Below are 22,406 nucleotides of genomic sequence, written 5' to 3' on the forward strand. Positions count from 1 at the left end.
ATCCACTAGTGCAGCTGAGAATGTGCTAGCACCCAGTGCATTGTCCAGAAGCTCAGCTCTTAGCTAAATGGAAGGCTAGACAATTCCTCAGTTTATCCAGTTTTAATGCAGAGAATGAGCAGCACAGCCCCTGAGCTTAAACAGGATGGGGTTTGTTCAAGATAGCCTTTGTGTGTATGAAAATAAATGAGCAGCATGACAACTTAATCCATTTGTGGCATTTTGTCTTGCCAGTGCTGGGCACAAAATTTCCACTGAGGATCCACAGACACGTTGTTGCAGCAGAGATACTTTGGTGCAGTGAGAAAGCGTTGGCTCCAATGCTGCTGTGTGCTCACCCCAGCAGTGTTCCAGCACAGCCGCCTCCCATGGTGTTAGCATCCTCCCTCAGCCCCACACCTCTGTGCCAAATCCTGCAGCAAGTGCACCATCACTCCACAGCATGGCCAGTTACCAGGCGAGACTGGGTTTCAGGGCTTTGTTAACATCTTCATGGTGTAATGTTAGTGTGTTGTCTGCCTTTGGATTCATAGTTACTCATTCCTTGTCCCTTTGTGCTTCAAGCTCCTTTTCTTTCTCACTTCTACTGCAGTAAACCCTAATCCTGGGTGCTTGCAGTCCCATACATGAATGACCTTTGCATTTTTGGAGGGCGAAAGGCAAAATTGCACCCATATTTTTAAGACATGTGCCATGCAAAGCCTTTGTAAATGCTTTTTAGAGAACATGAGCCACTTTCTGCTCCCTACAGTGTCACAGCATAACCCCGTGCACCCACCCTCAACCACAGTAGCTTTCTCCAGGGCCAGGTTTCCCCCAGGCAAACACACATAGGATTGTTTCTGACCTCAGACCCTAAAGAGCTTCAAAATTTGTTTCACCTTTACAGATGAGGGCCACAGTCCCATACAAGATCGGCAGCTGTGCCAAGAACCGATCTGACATCTTCAAAAGTTTTAGTCTGGTCATTCTTTTCCTCTACAGCTGCCTTCTTCACTTGCTTTCCACCTACCCCAGCCCTACCTTCAAACTTTGAAGAGCAATAATCTCATCCAGATTTTTGTTAAGGAGCTGTTGTCACTAAACACCAGAGGACTTTGTTTCCTTTGTTTTACTAGGTTCTGTTGTTATTACAACAACAGAAAATAAGACCAGAGTCTTTTTGTTTCTTTTTAAAATTCTGTTTGTTTTTTAAAAAGCATGCCAGATTTTGTATACCAAGTTACAGTGATGAGCAAACACTTACAGGAGTTGTAAAGACAGCTTGTTTCCAAAACATCTTTTGCCATGGGTGCAGTCCTACAGCTGCACTGAAAGCAGTCTGAATGCCACTGCCTTCCCTGCTTGTCCAGCAATGTGCCAGTTCTCTTCCTGGCTGAGCAGCCCATTTCACCTCATTGATGGGTTTTACTAACAGAATCACTCTTGACTTCCCACTTTTTTTTTCTTCTCAAGAAAATAACTTGAATTGAAAAGTGTCCATAAGAAGTTCAGTTCCAAGGGTAAGGAAGGTAATAAAGATTTCTGTAAAAGCTCAAATCCACCATACTCTGAAAGTTTTGGAGTGTATGATAGCTGTGCCCTTTGCTCTGGCAGACTTAAGGCAGAGCACTCATTCATCACTCACTGAGAGCAATTTCATGCTGGGAAATAGCCAGGGGAGTGGTGAACCAGCCAGAACACAAGAGTGTCACTCAGGCAACAAAGACATGGAAAAAAATGGCAGGTTTGAAAAATGAAGGAGGTTTTGTACGTCACAAGTTTATGGTCATTAAAGTTTTCCAGGAAAGACCAGGAATAAAATTGCTTCATGCATGTTTTCAAATTGGCAATGTTATGTCTGAGCATGGGGGTCCCTTCAGAGTCAAGAGTAAGAAGAGGACACCAGTTAAGTGCAATTCACTTCCCTAATGTTAGAGGTGTGCTCCAATTAGGGGTAACCCATACACAGAAATGCCTGTTTCTTTCCCTTGACTCTAGCTCATTTGTTGAATACCTACATCATCTATATCTAAAGGCCAGTGAATAAATTGCACCAGGTTTTTCTGAAGAAGAACACCACCTACCATGTCATGTAAGCTCTGTGCAGGTGTTACTTGGTGGCATCCTGTTGCCCTTGATAAAGGCAGTGGTACCATCCCCTTCCTTTGAAACATGGGATAACAATGTATATGTATTTGAATGTATAGCAACTACTTTAAAAAAAAAAAAACTTTTGATGAATGTACCACATGTCTCTCATGACCCAATAAACCACTGCTTTCTATTGAGTCGAGCATGCACACAAGAACAAGTGCTGGTGGGTTTGTCTCAACTATATACAAACATTCACTGGTTCAAGCTTCTTGCGTAATGAGGAGGCAGAAATATATGCCCCTGGCTTGTGCCAGCAGTCACCAGCAAATAACACAACTTACCACTTAATAAGGAGACAACAGACACGTTGCCTATATGTTTGCCCTTGTGTCCTTCCCAGCAGCATCCCTGCACGATGGCCCCGACCCACCTCCCACCAAAGGGAGGTTTTGTCCCTGTCCATGGTGGGGTTGAGCTCAGGCTCTGAGCAACCTGTGTTACTGCAAATCTCGGTGGATTTATTTATGCCTGTGGCATAAATAGCTCCTTCTCTCCACAGGACACGTAACGCCTCTGGAATTCAGCAAGAGGAGATGAGGCACAGGCGCAGGCAGGCTCCGGCACAGCTGGGCACTCGTGTGCAGGTACACATGTGCATGGCCATCCCTGCACAGCTCTGCTGAGGGTGGCACCTCTCCACCAGCAGGGTCTGCCACTGCCCACACCTGCCAGCTGCCAGTGTAAACCAGCTGAGGAGCTGTGCTGCTACATCATTGCTGCTGGCAAAAAAAAAAGGGGATTTGGTTAGGAAAAAAAAAAAATGGCATAGGCTGCCAGTTTGTGAATCTGCATGCTGTCAACATTAGTAGGGAGCAATTGTCATTCCATGTGGGGAAAAGAGACTTCTGCAAGAAGAATGTCATGAGAGAAGTCAGAAGTCACTTTGACCAAATTGTGTTGCACTTCATTTTTGTGTCTGTGCTTTCACTGTTTTGTTTCACACACCTGGCCTGTGTAGCCACTGAATCCACGGGAAACAGAGCATCCAAAAGAAAGCAGCAACAGGAAAAATAGATGCCAAAAGTATGAGTGGCCCAGAGGAAAATTGAGGATATGGATATGCCATTGCCCTGGAAAGAAATAAATACCTTTTAAAGAGAGTAATGGCGTGAAGGTTGTGTTGCCTGAGTGTAAACAAGTGGACTTGGAGGGTACCTGCCCTGGTGTGGAGAAAGCATAAATCCTGCCCCTCAACTTCTGTACAGTTGAGGGCTCTCAAAGCTCCTATACCAGGATCATACACTAAACACAGAGATAAATGAATTTCATGAAGTTCATGTAGGCAAAGTAAACCTCCTTGGGAGCTGGCATGCCAAGTGGTTACCCTCAGAATGGTCAGAACTGGCACAGGATTTCTTCGTGCTCTCCCTGCCCAGTGTACCTGATGCTGCAGGAATCCTGGTCTGGATCCATTCAGGAGGAGCAGCAAGGTGGTGCAGGCCCTGCCAGGAGTGCCAGTGTTGAGCTGTGCAGACCTGGCCCCTGGTCCTGCTGCCCAGGCAGCCAGTGGGACCCCAGCCTCCAATCCACCTTGGGTCTGCTGGGAAAGCTGAGCCTCTTGGCAAGCCACCTTGCACGCCTAGCTGAAAATAGCACTGTTTTTGCCAAAACATACACTCAGGGCTTGGACTCAACAATGCTGCATCAGCAGCTTGTAATCAAGTTGACACGGGCTGATTGTTTATTGTAAGAGAAGGGGGAAATCATGATTTGACCGGATTCAGTAAAAATCAAATAAGCTAGAGGAGAGGAGCTGGATTTATTTACACATGACAGGAAACCTTTCCAGTGGACTTGTGACAACTCAGACCTTGACCTGCTGTCTCTTCTGCATGCAGCCAGGATGGTGGGGTGGTCTGTGAACTTGGGAAGGACTGGCATAAAGTCTGAGCAGGATGCGAGGGAGGAGCAGAGCACTTATTTGTGCAGCGCAAGGCATGTGTATGAGCTGTCAGAAGAGAAATGGGGAGAAAGAAAATATGGAGGGAGGAGAAGAGGAATGCTATAAAATGTAATATGTAAACTGCCAATCATGGCTGTGGCAGTTTGTGCTTCCAATATATGGCTTTCATCTTTGCTCTTTATTTTATATTCATTTCTTTCCTCTTTGGCTCAAACAAAGTCAGTTCCCCCAGGGTAGAATATATTGGCTTTCCAGCCTCCTCTGTTTACTGTCCTGGGTTCCTGGCTGAAGCCAAAGCAATGTTTTCTTATTTGCTTGTTTTCTTTTAGTTTGATTCTTGAGATCTGAACTTCTGCCTTCAGGCATTGCTGCCCTTTCATTCTCTTGCCCGTGACAGGATCCTCTGCAGGGGTCCCTCCTCTCCTGAAGGGCAGATGCTAGCATTGGTGATGTGGGGACCTATTTTTCAGAGCAGCTGAGCTATCAACCCTTCTTGGTCATCAGCTCTTGAGCACCGTGAAAATCTCATGGCCTGTGGCATCTGAAGGTGACAGATGCTCCCCTCAAGCTTTCCATCTACAAGAATGCCCTGTAGTAGATGTGACCTCCTGGAGAAGAGCAGCACCTACTCTGATAAGCAGTGGAAAGAAGCATCTGGTAATCATCATGGAAGAAGGGTGGCAGAGGGGAGTCACGTGCAGACCATGGCCCAAACTAGGAACCAGGACCAGCAAGCTGGGCTTCAGGGCAGGACTGGGAGGCATTCCCACCCTTCCCCAGAGCAAGGGTGCCTCAGTCTGTGGCAAAGGTTTCCTCAGCAGTCCCAGCATGGTCCTAGGTTTTTTCCCCCAAGCTTTCTACAGCTGTCTGCTCCTAACATAAACACCGGGTTGCTCCAGGGCAGGGAGAGTCAGCAGAGTAGAGTCTAGACCCTGGGGATGGCTGTACTTGATCTCACTTGTGCCATTTCCAGCATGCAGCTCTGTGACTGAGGGCTTTTCATCTACCACAGTGGAATGTGTTCTTCACCTTATCGGCTGAGCCTCAGGGGCTCCTCCCCTACCATGATTAGCTTAATAATGTCTGCTGGCAGGCTGCATGTCAAAGTGACTCCTGCATGATGTCACCCATCACAAGTTTAACTTTGAGCCAGGATGGACCCCGCCCGCTGCTAGCACGATAGAGGCTGACCCTCCCAGAACTACAGCATCATGTGCAAGCAGCCTCCCAGCTCCCACTTGAGAATGGGGCAGAGGGGCTGTCATTGCTTCTCACTCCGTAAGGCCACTGAGAAGCGACTAGTGGTGATTTGCAGACCCGGGAGCATTTCTGCAGTGGTGCTTTCAGCTTTCAGCTCCTCTCCTTTCACAGCAAAAGGGGATTTTTTGCACCTGGCTTCAGCCAGGAAAGCTTGGTCAGACCCCTAAGGAAGGAATATTGCTCCTAAGCAATCTTTCAGCCTCTGGCTGTCCTCATGAGGGCAGAGAAAGGAGCAGGAGCCTGTACAGGACTTGCCTTCAGCAGGCAAAGATTCCTTGAGGGTCACCTCAAGCACCCCTGCGCCCTGCCACCATGTTGATATAAATCAAGCCAGTGCATGTTTCTAGAGCCAAGATCAGTGTGAATCAAAGATTATTCCTCCCACTGCCATGGCAATATAAATTAAGTCATGTAGCAGAGGGCTAAGACAACTTTAAAGCTAAGCTGGTACCTACCTGACAGACACCATTGAGCTGCAGCAACGAGGTCACAGCCAGCTGTGCCACAAGCTCTCAGTGGCAGTTGGGTGGCAATGGTCCACCCCAAGACCTGTGGCTCAACACCTGCAGTCTGAGGCACCACTGGATTTTGTTCAGATATGGATATCCAGGAGCCCAAGCAGCCACTTGAGGAGGTGATAAACTGCTCACAAAATGGCAACATCCCATGTAGGTCTCAAAATTGCTACTCTTAAGTTCATCCTTGTTTTTCTCGGCTTAGTTAAAAAATTGGAAAAACTCAAAACCGTTTGCAAATTTTGGGAGTAGCACAGTGTTGGTGCTGAGCTCCAGAATGTGCTTTTTGGTTTGCTATTAATAGAACCTCTCCTCATTAAATTCGTGAAAAATATCACTGAAAATGAAATAGCTTCATTTTTATTACATAATCTTGGGAGGGAAAACAACTTCTTAGGTGCTAATGACATTTGAACACTAATGACATAGAACACTACTTGTTTTATACAGCTACCAAAACACTGCAAAACAACCTTTCCCAAGGATATCACCTGGCACAAGCCTTCAAGGCCTTGGCATCTGGATCTCAGTTCTGAAATTGGACTCCCTTCTGTGTTTTTTTGGGAAACTTCTGCTGCCGTCTTCCAGATGCCAACTAAAGCCTGCATGCTGCAAAGAAGGAGATGAACATTTAATGCTGGAGCTTTTGTCCAAGTCTGTCAGTTTAGTCAGCTTCTGGATCTACCATTTTATGCCAGTGAGAAACATGCCTGTCCCTGGTAGGACCAACCCAAGACCAATGATGCAGGCAGGCAGCACAAAGAAATCAAATAAAAGAGTACTTTGCACTTATAAAAGAGGATCAGATGTTTTAAAGTGTGATACCTACCCAAAAAGCCAGCTTTTGGAAGAGTTAGTCATACAAAGGCCAAGTTAAACAGGATGCAATCAAAGCTGAGTGGCTGCCTAAGGACAGGCTGGGTTTATGAATGACACTGGAGGTGGAGCCTCCCTGAGTCACCAGCTTGTCTTGTTTAACTTGGCCACATCTATGGATAACCCCTTGTACCTTGGCTCTCTTCAGAAGTCTCACACCTTTAAACAACTGCCTTTCTTTCATTAACTTGTTCTCTTAACTTTGCTCCAGATTAAATTGTTTTGGTCTGCTTCATTTTCTTTTCTTTCAATTTCAGGCAAACCCATATAGTGACAAGACTTTACTCACCAGCTTTTCGCCTGGTGGTGATTAAAGCCAGTAAAGCATCCTGGCATAATGTAAGTAGGAAAAATGTTTGCACTGAGAGCAGACACCTCATCCACTATTGTACCTTTGGTTTACAGCACACATACCAGAACTTGCAGACATCTGGAAACCTGTGTTTTCCCAAATCGATTGCCAATAGGCCTCAACACACCACAGGCATGCCCATACTCTCTATTTTCATCTGCACCACTTATGAGTAAGTGAAATCTCACACATCCCTTGGAATGGCAAAGCACACCACTTGTATTCCCCTTCACAGCTCCCTCTTAACAGAAAGACAGCATGTCCAACAGGGAAGTATAGGATGAATAATCGTTTCTGGGTGAGCAGATCTGCAGCAGCACACAGAAAGAAAGCACACTCCTTACATCTACTGCTCCTAGCTACACAACCACAACAGGAGCAACCAGGTTGCCTAGGCCACCTCTCACCACAGGTACCTAGCTGAAACTCATCAGTTACACAGCTGCTCTACACCTTGCCCACCTCCCAGTCCAGATATTCGGGGCACTGGACACTTGGAGCACTATCCCTATAGGGTATTTCTGCTACACGGTCAGGATGCAGCCCTCAAAAGCCTTTGGATGGAAGATGTTTTAGGAAAACGGATAGAAATGGCAAAGAATACTTATTTGCTTGGTAGCCTTTGAGAATTTCTGAGAGGAACAATATCCCACTGTACTGGGTGATGCACTTGAATTACAAACCAGGAATTTCCATTTTCCCCTTTCCCAGGAATGACAATTAGAGCAGGTCTTCCACAGTGATTTCCTTCTCTCATTTGAAATACAGATATGCTGGCTTCTCTTTGCACTTAGTTTGGAAAATATTGTTTGTGTCTCTATTTCAATGATGATTTTGTCCATTTCTGCCTCTACTTAGTATTCAATATAGAAAGAGAAAAAATCAATCATTCTTTCTTCCTATCTGACTGACTGCACTAAGATAAAATGTTGCACAAGTAAAGACATTAAAAATGATTGAGCTTACTACAGGAAAATAATTGCATAGATTATTATAATAATAATCTATATATAATAATAACTGAGATTAATGGAACAAAATAAGATTATCTGGGATTTCCTTTGCATTTTGTAGGAAAAGTAACTTATTATTTATTATATATGTGCTGAGATCTCAATGAACCTTTTTTCTGTGTATGGCATCCCATTTTTTGCAGCTAAGCAGTGTGTTGCTTGGCATACTTGGCCAAAAAGACCTCTCCAGACATGATCTGGAGAGAGAAGGGATGGAATGGCCTTTTTGTACAGCTTGATGGATGCTTCTGGCATTTCAATCTGAACAGTAAATACAATAAATCATGTCAGCAACACAGCCAGGATCCAAACCTCCAAATAAAAAAGCCATATATTGCACTGAAGCCCTAGGCCCAAATATTAATCACCCTTTGAGAGTACTTCTGTGACCTTATTTTGTTTTAAAGAACCATGGGTGAGAAGAAGTAGTGGATGGTGGGCATGGCCTAAGCATCAGAAGACTCAAAACACACCATATTTTTTTACTGACAAAGAAATAAGAGAAATAAGGCTGTTGCACACAATATTTCATGCAATTGATGTCAAAGCTCACTATTTTTTGTCTGTCTATCTTTCTGCCTGAATCACCGAACCCATGGGCACACTTGAGCCCAGCTAGTCCCAGGGTCATAGAGTTGTTAATTTCCTATGGTTTTTGTGGAATTAAGTGACTGTATGGAAAGGACTCAAAGTGCTGCCTGGCTAGGGGGTAAAGACTGCAGCCTGAGGTGGACACTGATTTGCTCTTTGCTATTTGCAGCTGAAAGATTCAAAATGTCACTCCTTACCCTTGAGAAGAGGAATTTAGATGGAAACAGTAGAACCTGTTAAACCACTGTATTTTTAAAGTGTCTGCCATATGGAAGGTGCAGAGAGTCAACGTGTGCTCTTGCAGCACAAGCACTGGAGACAGCAATATCAAGCTATAGTCTCATTATTATACACTGCTCCTGTCAGATGCATTAACCCAGTATTTATGTGTAAGCATTGATTTGCACAGCAGAGTCACTACAGGGCTTTTGCTGAAGCTGCTGCTCTGCTGCACCAAGCTATGCCCTCTCCAGGACATACCAAAAGGTTTCTTGAAGACCTTCCAGTCCTACCCCAGACACATGTACAGTCAGACTTCAGAGAATATGAGCCATATCTGCAGGATTTTCAATACACAGTTCATGTTTCCTTTTACTAAGTGCTAGAAGCAATATTTAAACAGCACTGAATGGCCTAATGAAATGGAGGTCTGAGTTTCCAAGAAGACACTAGAGCTATCACAACCTTAACTGTAATTGCACTAATAGCAATTGGATGCTTAAATCTGCTGTAGTTCACTAATTGCAAACCTTTTTTCCCTTTTAAAGAAAGTTGGGGGATTTTAAGGCTTCCTGAAGGGCTGTCAGTTCAATTCAACATCTGCATTTCTTTCCTTAATTCCAAAAAAGCAAGTTGACTTTACTATCATCTCAGCTGAGGGAACAGGGCGTTTGCTCAGTGATGGGGGAACATGGGCTGTCTCAAATCTCTCTGAATCTCAGCAGGAGGCAGAATGAGATGTAGTGTTGCCTCCTCCTTTGTCTTCTTCTTCCTTCCTTTTTCTCGTTTGCTTGGTCCCTCCCAAAGCTGACTGGCTCTCACAGGGTTGCTGGGATCCCCTCTGTATTCATATATAAATATTCATACATATATTTGTATATATGTGTGTGTGTGTGTGTGTGTGCATATGCACATACCTCTTCTTGCCATGGTCTTGCTGCTGCAGTAGAACCAGAGCATCAAACTCCCCCTTATTCTGAGGTGAGCGAAGTTTACTGAAAACAATGAACATTGCACCAGAAATTTTTGTCTGCATGCTAAAAAAATTTTGTGCACAAAGTTGTACCCTCCTACTATCATCACCTATGACAACCCCCTTATTCCCCCCCACCCTGCAACAAATCCCATGGAATGATGCTTTGGAGCATGAAGTTCATCTCCCTTCCAGCCTATGCTATACCAAGTATCTTCCTTCAAGAACCTCTCCCAAGAACAGTGTTTTTTTAGGGTGCCCAGGCTTACATTTCTGAGGTCTTCAGAAGAATTGCCCTCTAACGCAGCAACGCAGATAAAAGGGAATAGAGATGTGATACAAATCTTCCTTATTGAAGACAGATCCAGTCTTCATATTCTTTAATGCATTTCAGCATTATTTACTCTGACATGAAACAACCTGCCAAGGTAAGATAGTTTCAGTGAGCTGAGATATGCATTACCTCCAGAGGACTTTGCACCTCCCTGGAATTTACCTTTTCTGACATTTTAAAGTACCCAGGTAACATTATTTTTCACATACCTTCACTTTTTGAGCTCTGATTGGGGCTAGAACTACAAATCTGAAATGCATCAGAAAACTTCAGTCACTTTGTTTGTATGAGATTCACAGATATTTTCAGACCAAATGAGGGCATGTATTTTTGCTACACTGTTTTCCTGAAGAAAATTAAACATCCATAGGGGGTCAGAATCAGTTTTGAGAGAAAAAAATAAAAACAGCAAAATATTAAGAAGTAGACAGTAAGTCTCAGTGGGAGCTCAGGATCCACTTATTTTCTGAAGCCTTCTGTACAAACTTCATAAAATGGCAGTTGTCCTGAAGCCAAGTCAGTCACCTTGAAAATTTCGAGGTTCAGCGCATAAGGATTGAACTGTTGTATTTGTTGTCAGCTCTCATAAACAACTGACAGTTTTCAGAAGGTCTCCTAACAACAGGCCTGATCCTCAACTGATTAAAATTAAATGCTGGGCAGTGAAACCTATACCAGTATATAACCTCTGAGGGTCTGTCTCACTGCCCTCATGCCAATTACTGCATAAATGTGCCTTCAATCAAGTCGAATGATTTGTTAAAAATATAACTGATGAGATAGAAATAAATGGGCAATATTTTAAAACTAATTTACTATTTTCTTTCAGTAAATACTATTGGTGTAAATGAGGCTGCATTTGCTGAGGTGACTGTCTTTGTATAAGACTTTGCTGTATTGAATCAGTAACACTGAACATTTCTTTGTAATCATGGAATCAAACAGTTTGATTAATGATGAACCAATTGCTTCAGTCAAAACCTATAATATGGACATGGGTCGCACCAGTTCTTGCAAGAGTTCTACTGCTCAGTAGGTAGTAGTTCTACTACTCCATTCAGCCTGTACTTGAAAACCAATCCTACTGGCTAAATTATATCCTCCTTTTTGTCCAGATACAGAGGTTAAAAATGACCCCTTTGATTTCCTAAGGCTTCTTCTGATTTTTTCTTCAAGGCTTTTTTCTTTGTTTGAGAGGGAAAGAGGAAGAAAAAGGGAATAGAGAAAAAAAAGCTGGGGGAATGCCGACATGTAATAATGCAACCATTTCCTTGCTAGGAGGCCTTTTAAAATCTCCCTGACTCCTCCAAATGAGCAATTCATCTCTACTCCTGTTGGGAAGAACAGCTGAATTTCGAATTCACAAAAACCAGGCATGGTTTGTGCAAGCTGTTTCTTCCCTAGCTCAGTAGAAGAGGCACCAGCACCCTTGTGCCCACAGAGGATGTCCCTGCCACCAGGTGCCACCTGCCAGGCAACAGCTCTTTGTCCCCCTGCAGCCATCTCACTGTGTGAGCTCAGAACACACATGCAAGGTTCCAATTTATGGATCTCTGGGTCTCTGGGCTAGAGACAGAAGGTGCTGCCTAGTGAGCCACTCTAAGCACCAGAAAGAGACTGAATTTAAAAAAAAAAAAAAAGTAAGAAAGAAATACACATTACATTCCTGTTTACTTCAATCTCACTCCATACTGTGCTACTTTTGAATCAAGCACTTCTCTGAGAGGCAACTGTCCTATTAGCATAACATATAGCATTAAAACACGGGGCTCTTCCTAGGGAATGCTTTACTGTGTGCATGCTTCATTTTTAATATTCATGGCCAGCTCTGTTTAGAACATCCTTTTGACAGAGGAGCGGCGCCGAGATAAGCCGTTGGGATAGTGGTTGTCCTGGAAACAGCAAGATCCACTTATTTTTAGCACTGAAGTCATCCAGTTAAACAAACTACATTATAGGGACATTGTGATTATGACACAACAGTAAAAAGATGTGTGGTGTATTTACAGTCCCTGCGATGATGTGATGCCTCGCCTTTGGCTGTTGGTCCTGGCTGCCAGCAGCCTGGCCCCTGTGTTGGCAGAGCACATTGTGCCCTTTCCTCCTGGGCCATGGCAGAAGTCCAGGAATGGCCCAAGTGGGGTGGAGGGGAAAGCACAGCGTGTGTCTCCCCTCTGCCAGGCTGCAGACACTGCTCCCTGTAAGGAAGGAGGATCCTCCTCAAAAGTATAGTACAAAACAAATGAAGGTATGTATACCTTTTCAGGGAGGTATGCAACCAGGAATGTACAGATCAGATGGAAATAGGCCACGAAATATGGGCAAACCAGGGCAGAAACAGGGAGTTGGAGATTCTCTCTTCATCCTCACTAGTACTGATGGTCTCCAGTTGCTGGTGTGCATCACCTTAGCAACCCCAAAAGTCTAGGACCTCCACCCAAAGGTCACGCCCAAGCCCAAAGGCTAAACCACAGGCACAAGAACTACACCAAAAATGTGTTTCTATCAAAAAGTTTCCTTCCCACCTTTGCTGGGGCAAGCCTGAATAGTAACAAGCAGCACCCTGCTGCTGATAGCTTGATCCTTATACTTCAGGATGCACAGCAAAGCCACAGGTATATGAAACCAGAAAAAGCAATGAAAGTTAACCACAGCTTTTCCAAAGCCAATTAGGAAAAACTCTTTGGGCCACAACAAAGCTTCAGTTTAAAAGCAGTTCTTGCTTTATCTAAGCCAGTACCCATTTCTTAGAGCACATGACAAGAAGGCCTGACATGAGATGAGACCTCCTAGTTTCAGCAAAAGCAGTGGGATTTTTACTACCATAAAGGTCTTCTTGTCAGAGCTTGCAAACTATTATGCCCAGTTAGGCCGTACTGTTTGGGTATTAAAGCACAGGTTTGACTCATTTTTACACACTGCTTCCAAAGTTTCAGGGGCTGTCCTATTCCCCACTCCCTGCAGAGGTTTTGGTGACATTTAGCAAAGTCCAGAGGATGTAACAGAAACATAAGAGCAAACGGGGACAGCCACCTCCAAAGCTATCAGGTGGTAGCAGGCCACACCTCTAAGACAATAACCAACAAATCAAGTGTTGCCTGAAACTTTGTGTCTCTGAAAGAGAAAGAAAAGAGGCGGGGTAGAACAGGAATAAAAAGTAAGGTTCAAAAGGCAAAGGGAAGAAAAAGAAATTGGGGTGCATCTTGAGACAAGTTTCTCCTTGAAATGGAGAAAAGGGTAACCCTGAGCTGAAGGAAGCACATGGGAAAAGGCATAAAGACAGGAGAAGACCTGGAGCCACAGAGTGCACCTGTATGGGGGAATTTCCAGGTAGAAAAAAGGATTGTGAGAAGGCCTTGATACATGCAGCAGACCTGACCACTAAGCTCTGTAGCATCTACAGTTCTGCAGGTTCCAACTCCTTGAAGCTGTCCAGTGTCCCTACCTCCTATCAAAGAAAAGGCTTTTTCTTAGACCAGGATGAAATTTGGGTGTGAAGGGGTTGAGAGACAGAAAACCCAAACCCAGTGCTCTTCCAGATAACATCTCTTAGCCTTTCCTGTGCAGAATACAGAAAGTTTTAAGTAAAACCACCCAAGGAAGATGGGCATAGCCACTCCCTGTGGGTAAAACTGGAGGGATTCAAAGCTTTGCTGTGGTTGTTATATCACAAAAAACAAAGTACATACCTGAAGTTCATCCTAACCTATTCAAGGCTGTGGAAAAATGACTCACTGGAAGTTCAGTGTCTTCCTGGCACCAGTTAAAGTGACTATTATAAATTCATCCAGGCAGAGTTACTGTTCTTGGAGCAGCTATTCTAACACGAGCTTCTCTCTCTGCTTCCAAGTAACAGCTCACTCCCAAAATAATTTTGAAGAAAAATCTTTGCCTGCATCTTCAGCATGTGCCTGCCATTGTACTGTTTTCACTGGTGGGAAATGAGGTGGTCTCCTGTAAGCAGAGACAGCTGGTGAGGAGGGGGAAAGAGACACAAGGTTTTCTGATCACTGCATACAATTCCTGAGGGATTCTGACAACACGTTTTGACACACAGCACTGTCCTCTTTGGTATTGATGATGCCAGCAGGGATTAGATTTCACATTCATCATAGTGTTAATGCTGTAGAAAATGAGATTCTAATGCTTTAATTTATTTGGCTCTAGCTTTTGTAAGACGTTTGTGATACAGTGATGAACTGGCCATTGTGTAGTTCTGCTATCAGCAGGATGGGCTGCCAATGGCTCGGTGGCGTGCTGTGACAGTGAGACTTAGCATGGCTCTCCTTGAGCAGAAGGAGGCTATCTGCCATTCTGCCCGGAGGAGGCCACCAAATCCTCTCTATCCTCCAAGTGGATGCAGGCATTTAGCACTGCTTGGTTACCTCCCAGGAGAGGGGTCACAGACCTACCCCACCATTCACGTGCAAATGCTACCTGAAAATGAATGTTACATTATAACACTGCATTAAGAACGGCATCCCACGAGTTCCTGCAGTCTTGCTGAGTGCATGCCTGAAGCCCTTGGTGTTGGTGCAGGTATGAAAGACTCAGTGTTCACAACTTCATGTGAATCCAGCAACTATCCCCCCACCAGCTCTGACTTCCTCAGGTACATTCAAATGCCTCTGGGCCAAGAATTCCTCCTTGTCACCCCCAGTAATGTGCTTTCGGGCATAAATGGTATTAAGTGAAGCCAAACCACAGCTCTGCTATCTCATTTTGCGGCTACAACTATTTGATATGAGTGGGGGGGTTTTATTTTCTTTTTTTTTTTCCCATTAAAAACGTGTCTTATTTTAAAATAACAAATTCTGTGTAAATCTTCTCTCCCCAGTTTTTAGGTGCTTTCTCCCATTAAAAAAATCTTATTTTGCATACGTAGTGCCTCCTCTTTCTCCTCGTGTCACTTACCTATTTTTTTCGATGGGGAAATGAAAAAGAGGGAAATAAACAGAAAAGTGAAGGGGAAAGGAAAACACCCCATCCAGCATTTTTATTGATTTGAACTAAACCAATATATTTAATTATTTTTCTTAGCCAAACCCCTAGTATGATGTATTTAAAGCTGTTTAATTTTTAAAACTATTTCTCACATGCTACTCCCTTCCTATTTGCACTGCTTTAGCTCAAACAGCTGACTGCCCTGGCAGAGATCTTTGCTGGGCTCTGCCTGTGGCTCATCAGTCAGGGGCAGCAGCACTGAGCCCAGCAGGCTGCCCTGTGTTCAACACCATGCCCAGCTGCTGCCATGCTCAGCAGGGCTTTTTCAGCTCCCAAAAGTTATTTCAGAGGGTGGTAACTGTCAGCCATGAACAGCCACAGCTGGGAGTTCAATGCCTGACCTTTAAGTCACTGGTCAATCCATTACGCCATGCTTTCTTCCTACAATCAATTTTTTTAATATCTCAGCTTTTGAGTCAAGATTACTGTGCTAGCACTAACACACAAATAGAAGGATGAGCAAAGAGCTAAATTTACCTCTTTTTGTGCACTTGGGCAAGGGGAGGGGACACTGTGGAGCACAGTGGCCTCTGTTACCAGGCCAACCCTAACCCTAATCTAAACCCATTCACATAGAAACAAACAAATAAACAGCACATGGAAAGAAGGAAGGATTCTTTCCGATGGTATCTTGCGTTTTCATGTGGTGAGTCAGAGATAAAATCATCTGGAGGGGAGCACACAAGTTGTTTCAACTTTTGAGGAGTTGTCTCCAGAAGCCTTGATTTTATTCTGCTATTTCCAACAGGAGTGCACAGTACAGTCATGTCCTGCTTGCTTTGATAACTGGAGGTGAGGTGAGAAAGGTAAACCACATGCCCATATGGACCCTTTGAGGCCTGGGATATTGCCACATTACTTTGGGAGGGCTGCCTCCTTGCTGATGAAAATCTGCCCTGCTTCAAAGGACCTTTGCTGTTTTCTATTACCCAAGAGCACAGGCCAGCCAGATTAGGGTGAGGAGAAAAACCTGATATCCACAACACCAAGAGCATCCCACCCAGGCACATACACTTTGCCAACCCGAGGCACAGGAACCTTGTGGGAAGTGAGGATGCCTGCCCTGCACCCTGCAAGCAGGCACTTAGATGCCCTTTCAATCTACAGTTTAGATGGCAACAGGAGGGTTACTGGCACCAGCCACATGCTCAAGCCCCCAAGTGACAGTGCTGTGGTGAGTTGCCTTCAGGTGCAGGGCAATTTGCCATCCCACAAGAAAACAAACATAATGAACGTGACCCACCACTTCAGCAGTCCTTGCACAATGGAGTTACCCCAACCATATGGAAGAAATTATTTTTTCTTGCCAAGAGCAGTCCAAAAGACGTGGATCTTTCAGTGGGTTGCAATGCAAACTTTTGTCTGATTTTTGATTTATTTTAATAATAGACTTCAAAAAATGCAAGGCACTTCCCTCCTTGTTAATGTTTCCTTTACATTTAAGTAGAACTAAAGACTGCTGATGCTAAGTGTATGTAGGAAGAAAAATGCATCCTCCCTTCCCCAAAAACGGCTCCTATTCATTTTGCAGGCCAAAAACTACTCTGAGAAACTCAGGTTAACTTCCCTTAATCCTTGCATTCCAGAGTGAGTTTACAATTAGAGTAAGATGGGAGTAAAACAAATAAAAACCCAGTTAAAAGCTATCAAATACATACGTGTGCATATGTGAGGGTGTGTCTATAGCTATATAAATCTCTGTAAGAGATACCATTTTTCAGATTACCCAGAAACTGGTCAAATGCCTGGAAAATATTCTTTCCAAGTTTTCAGCCTGGCCTCTGAAACTGCACAAACAAATTTTGTCCCATTGGAGTTGGTGGAATAATTTGTGTTTGGCTTGGAATCGGTCTGCTGTATACACATGGACTCGTACGTGCAGATACGTCTGGGTCTGTGAGCCAGGTAGATACCTGTGTACATTTCTTATTTTTGCAGCCCTGTCCAGCTGGCCCATAGCATTTGTGTACGCTGTACAGGCAGACATAATTGCTGTATGTGCTCTTGCCTTTCCTGCTCCATTTAGCCAAAAAATTCACTCTTTCAGGCATGCTGGACTCTACTCCTCTCATGAGATTAAAGCATGCAGTCTCATCATCTAAATTTATCACAGCCAAGTGTTTGCCCCTAAGGGCCCAGTCCTATTCCAAATTGTGATAAGGGCTGGTTTCAGGGATAAGCTCTCAGTGCAATTGCATGGGGTCTTAGAACTTGCAGTGTCTCACTAGAATAATGCAGGGAGCAGCCACACCAGTCAAAATGAGGGCTAAAACAAGACTAGCCAATGGCCTGGACACTGCCCAGGGTCATGCAAGACACTATTTTCACCTTGTTGACCTCCCTATTAATTGCCTAGGGTCAAACAGCCTGCAATATCAGGCAGTGATTGAGGGAAGAACTTGCTCTGTAAATAGGTCTGGGGCTTTGTTGCCACCTAAAGCTCAGTCGGGCACCAATACATCTCAGGAGGCTCACTGTGTGATCTGGAGCATCTCCAAGGGCACCCACCTGCCAGAGCTACTTCAGGAGTGCTGCTGTTCGAACTGCATGTTAACCAGCATGGAAATGGGAGGGTTTGCAGGGAAGAAAGAGATAATAAAATGTACAGGCATAAACAAAGTCCTTTCAGGGAAACTGTGAGGGCCGAGCTGCTGATGGGATAAAAGAACACCAGGCAAAGATTATCACATACTAAGCAGGAGAGGGTATAAAGGAAGGAAACCCTGTAAAATTATAACACACTCAAAAGAGACATTTGTTTGACTTCCATTTTAAGTGGCTAATTTTTACCTGCTCTCTCTTTCTTGCTTCTTGTTAACTCCTGTGAAACCAATTGGTGGAGGCACAGAGGATTAACTTGGAGACAACCCACTGCAAATTTCAGCCTTTCTGTAACCATTTAAGGAGATAACTGTTTTTATGTGGGGCAACTGGTGGGGAAAATGTGTCAACATTTTCTTTCTTGCTTCCTTTGAGTGGTAAGATGAGAAGAAAGAACACTTCAGATCCTGAGAGTTCAGTTTCCCTTCCCCCTGCACCAGTGTTTCCTGGGTCACCCCCACAAATGCCAAAAGCTCTTGCCAGGGAGCAGCAGGAAACCAGAGGCATCTCCCAGAGTCACAAAAGCTGATTCTTACCTGCGTCAGGGCAAAGAGGGAAGAGAATTAAAGCAATTTGATCCCCTCTGCTGTTCAAAACAGGCAAATGAGTGCTTGGATTTATATAGTATGCATAGTGAGAAAATATGCTAGTCCCATTTGCTTTACTAAGCTTTGCCATGCTGTGAGTGTGGCTACCTGGCAACAAGTAAATCTCCCCAGATCCCTTGCAAAATGAAACATAAGCTCTGGGATACAGTCTGGAGCATGTTTGGAGAGCAGGGCAAAGATCAACGTTCTTAAATCTAAAATGCCACTCAACAACCTAGAAAGCTTTTCCCGGCGTCATCAGGGGCAAACTCACTTGCTCCCTTCAGACTCCCGCAGAAAGCAACAGATTGTCTTAACACAGATTTTGTCAGGAGCCTGGCTGTGCCACCAAGGCATGGCAGCCAACAGAGACTGGTGCTCTGCACATGCAGGAGGACAGCAAGGGATGGGACATCCTTTCTGGCCAGATCAGAGCTCTGCAGCACAGCTCCCAGGCACGGCAGCTCTGAGGAGGCTCAGGGTAGGCAGGGTACACACCAGAGAAAAGCTGGGCATGCAGAAACTGACAATAGTTCTTGGGCTACTCCAGCCTGGTAGTTCCCAACAGCTTCAGTGCTACAGCAACCAAAGGAGTCAAAAGAGTCCCCTGAGAATTGTTTCGTCAGGGAGAAGGAAGGGGTGGTTGCAGTTTCCCACACTCCATTTAGTGGCCAGAGCAGTTGTCACTAACCCTGCTTGCATTCCCCGCGCAATGGAGCAAGGTGAGGAGGTGAAAAGGTCCAGTTCAACTGGTGTGAGAAGCCAGTCTGGAAAGGCAGCACAAAATTGCAACAAAAGGGGGTCAAAAATCAGATTGGAACCATCTCAAAAGTCCTTTTTACATTTAAAGCAAGAAAATGGAGCAACATCACCCTCCATGTGTCCAGCCTGCTGCCCTGTTGGGTCATGGTGTGGCAAATCTGGTCACACTGTAGTCTGTTTGCCATGAATTTTTTTTAACCAGGAACATAATTTAATTCCCTTTAAGGAGATCAAAACCAGGAAACATTTAAGTAGGACTTCCTGCTCAGTGTGAAATACAAATTCTTTTCATCATGGAAAGTAAACTGAGCTTAAACAATAGGAAATTAAGCTGGTTATGCAATGAAGTTGTAGGGAGATCAAAGCTGATTTTGGCTTTTAATTAAGATAACAAGGTACCTGGATTAAGGAAGCCAGTGGTAACCGACCTCCTAGCTACTTAAAGAAACACAAACACTTCCCCATTAATTTGGTGCATACACACACACAAAAAAAAAAAAAAATGAGGCAACAGAAGAATTTGCCTGTACTTACAGTCAGGAATTGAAACTGGGGAAAATCCTATTTCAATTTATTTATTTCAGATACCATTTCTTCAAGAAGGAAGAGGATCTCATGAATTCTACTAAATATTATCCCTGCCCAATGGTGTCTTCTGTTCATTTCCTCCGCATAACCCTTAAATACATGTCCTTAAGGTATTGCTGGGTTGTCTGTCTACACAAAACCCTGCTGTTCCTTTTCCACTCATGGGGCTGTCTAAAATCTCCAGTCTTGTAGGTAGTTCCAGTCAGGAAGAAAAGTCAGTGCAGGGCTTAGGTAGTTTCTTGCAAGCAGCTTTGTTTATTTACAAAGAAGAAACAAAGTAATGTATTACACAGCCGGAGTCAAGTCACAGGAGAGGGTTTTTTGAGTCTGGCAATGAACCCATTTCCAGCACTATCAATAGGCAGGTCCACTCCAGCCTCTGCGTTGGGTCATATGATATAATCACCTGCACCCAAAAAGGGGATGTATCCCTTAGCTCATAGCCAGCAGGCACTGACTTTGAACCACTGGCCCAAGGATTTCTATCTCACTCTCATTTCTTTGAATCATCTAAGCATGTTTCTTCTGCCCCTTACTAATGAAGTTTTGCATTTTATTACTACAACGCATTCATACTGAAAAAAAATCCTCAAAATAAAGAGATCCAAGCTGTAAACATCACAGTCAAACAAGAGAGGTGTTTTTAAACATCCCCAAAGCAACATCTTTGTGTTGGAGAATAACAGGACTTCCAGCAACACGGGAAGAGCCTCATGAATAACCAAATCACAGATCAATACAGGCCACAGTGTGCATTACTCATTAGCATGCTGGGAGCTCAGAGATGATATAAAACAGCAGCCCCAACATCCCCTGAACAGAGCCTACTGATAGGGCAGTGTGTGCTGCCAACAGTGAATCATTCATCACTAGGTCCTGGTTTCACAACAGCATAATTCAGTGTTTGTAAAAGAAAGTCCTGACTGCAAACATTGCCCTCATTCATCCACTGTTAGCTTCCTTGCAACATACAGCATAGTTTGTGTTCAACTTGATATTTGCCAAGACAGTAAAGCAGTGGAGTCTGAACATCCTCTGGTCATCTTGAGATATGTAGAAAACAAGAGTAATCCAGGGGGATTGTGCAGTAAAACTATTGCGCTTGGTCTGCTGGACCCTCATCCCCTCCACACTGCCTCCAAGTTAGCTGCAGTAGAGAACTACAGTTGAGTGCTGTGCTTACTAAAGCCTGGCAAGAAACTGAAGCAAATGTTTTAAGCCATACGATGAATTTTATAACTGCCAGTCCTACAGTTTCGGCCTATGGATAGGGAAGAAATTAGGCAATGCCATGTCCTTCCTGTCTTCAGTTTCCATCAGCTACCATGCTGTGACTGCACGCTGACAGTTTTGCTGATAAGGCAGAAAACAGAGTGAACTCACCTTCCTTTTCCCTAACCATATTAGCTTCCTCTTGCCAGCAAGACTGAAAAACTAGTTTTTGTCAGTCAATGCAATGCACTCAGCGTCTCTCAGAGTACAGATATGCTGATCAAAGAGAGACCTCTATAAGAGAGGAAGGTCAGCTCTACAGGATCAGCACAGTTGGTGTGGCTAGGCTGTGCTTCAACTGACATGAGATGAAGGAAACCAAAAAGGAATAGGGAGATGCAGGCAGTCTTTCCCTGGTCTGAGGGAAAATTTAGCCCCTAATCAGTTTTCTGATCCTCAAGACCATCTACTGCTCTGCTTGCTGTTTCTGTAATTTTCCTGTTTGCTTTCCTACGGACACCAGTGTCGGGTAGCAAAGCAATTAAAGTAAGCATGGCATCATTTCATCCAGTCTTCTCCTCATCCAGGCTATGTCCAAATCCTAATTTGGTTTGAACAGTAATTTGAAAATCCAAGTAAAATGTTTTCTAATGAGTAAGTAATTAATGAAGGTACTTTCTATTTTTCTTATTTTCTTTTTTTTTTTCCCTTTTTTCTTTCAAGCAAGAAAAAGTAATGAATGGCCTTCTGGTTCAGAGATATGTCCAAAGCACATATAAATCAGCAGAGTCCCACTGACATCTATGGTACTTTGTCAATCTACACAAGCTACAGACAAAGCCTTTAATGTTTCCACAAAGCAGAGTTATCAGGCTCCTTGTGGGCTTGCATGAGTTAACAGAGTGAGCTTTCTAGCAAAGCCATCCATCATTTGGCTATCTACAATCACCAGAGTGCAGGTAAATCACCAGAGTTCTGCTACCAGATGTTAAAAAGGCAGTTGACCTTCTTGTATATTCCACACATGAAAAGAGCTCAGTAAATTATTTGACTTTTAAACAACAATATTCAACAATTTACTACACAGCCCACTAACTGAATGAGGTGTTAACCTGAATATCCTGACCAAATTCCAGCTGGGTTAATTATACATTGCTTCAATGTTCCCCTCTGTTTCAATTGTGACAATATTTGATGTTATTTTTTGCTTTTCCCCTAAAGATTCCACTGGAATCCTGCTGTTGCTGTGTTGAACTTCAAAAGTGCATGTGCAACAATTTTAGATGAAGCACTCATAAAAGCACTCATAAATGCATTCTTTATGAGCATAGGAGCTCTAATGTGTGGATATGATTGGTTTTATTGCTTTTATTGATGTTGTTATTGTTCCTGCTTTTTTTCAGATACTATTTATATTACTGTTTTTTCTTTTCAAGTCTGGAAATACAGATTTGGATTAGCATTAAAATCAAAACCTGCT

The sequence above is a fragment of the Vidua chalybeata genome, chromosome 3 (assembly GCF_026979565.1).
Source record: "Vidua chalybeata isolate OUT-0048 chromosome 3, bVidCha1 merged haplotype, whole genome shotgun sequence".
NCBI classification, from domain to species: Eukaryota; Metazoa; Chordata; class Aves; order Passeriformes; family Viduidae; genus Vidua; species Vidua chalybeata.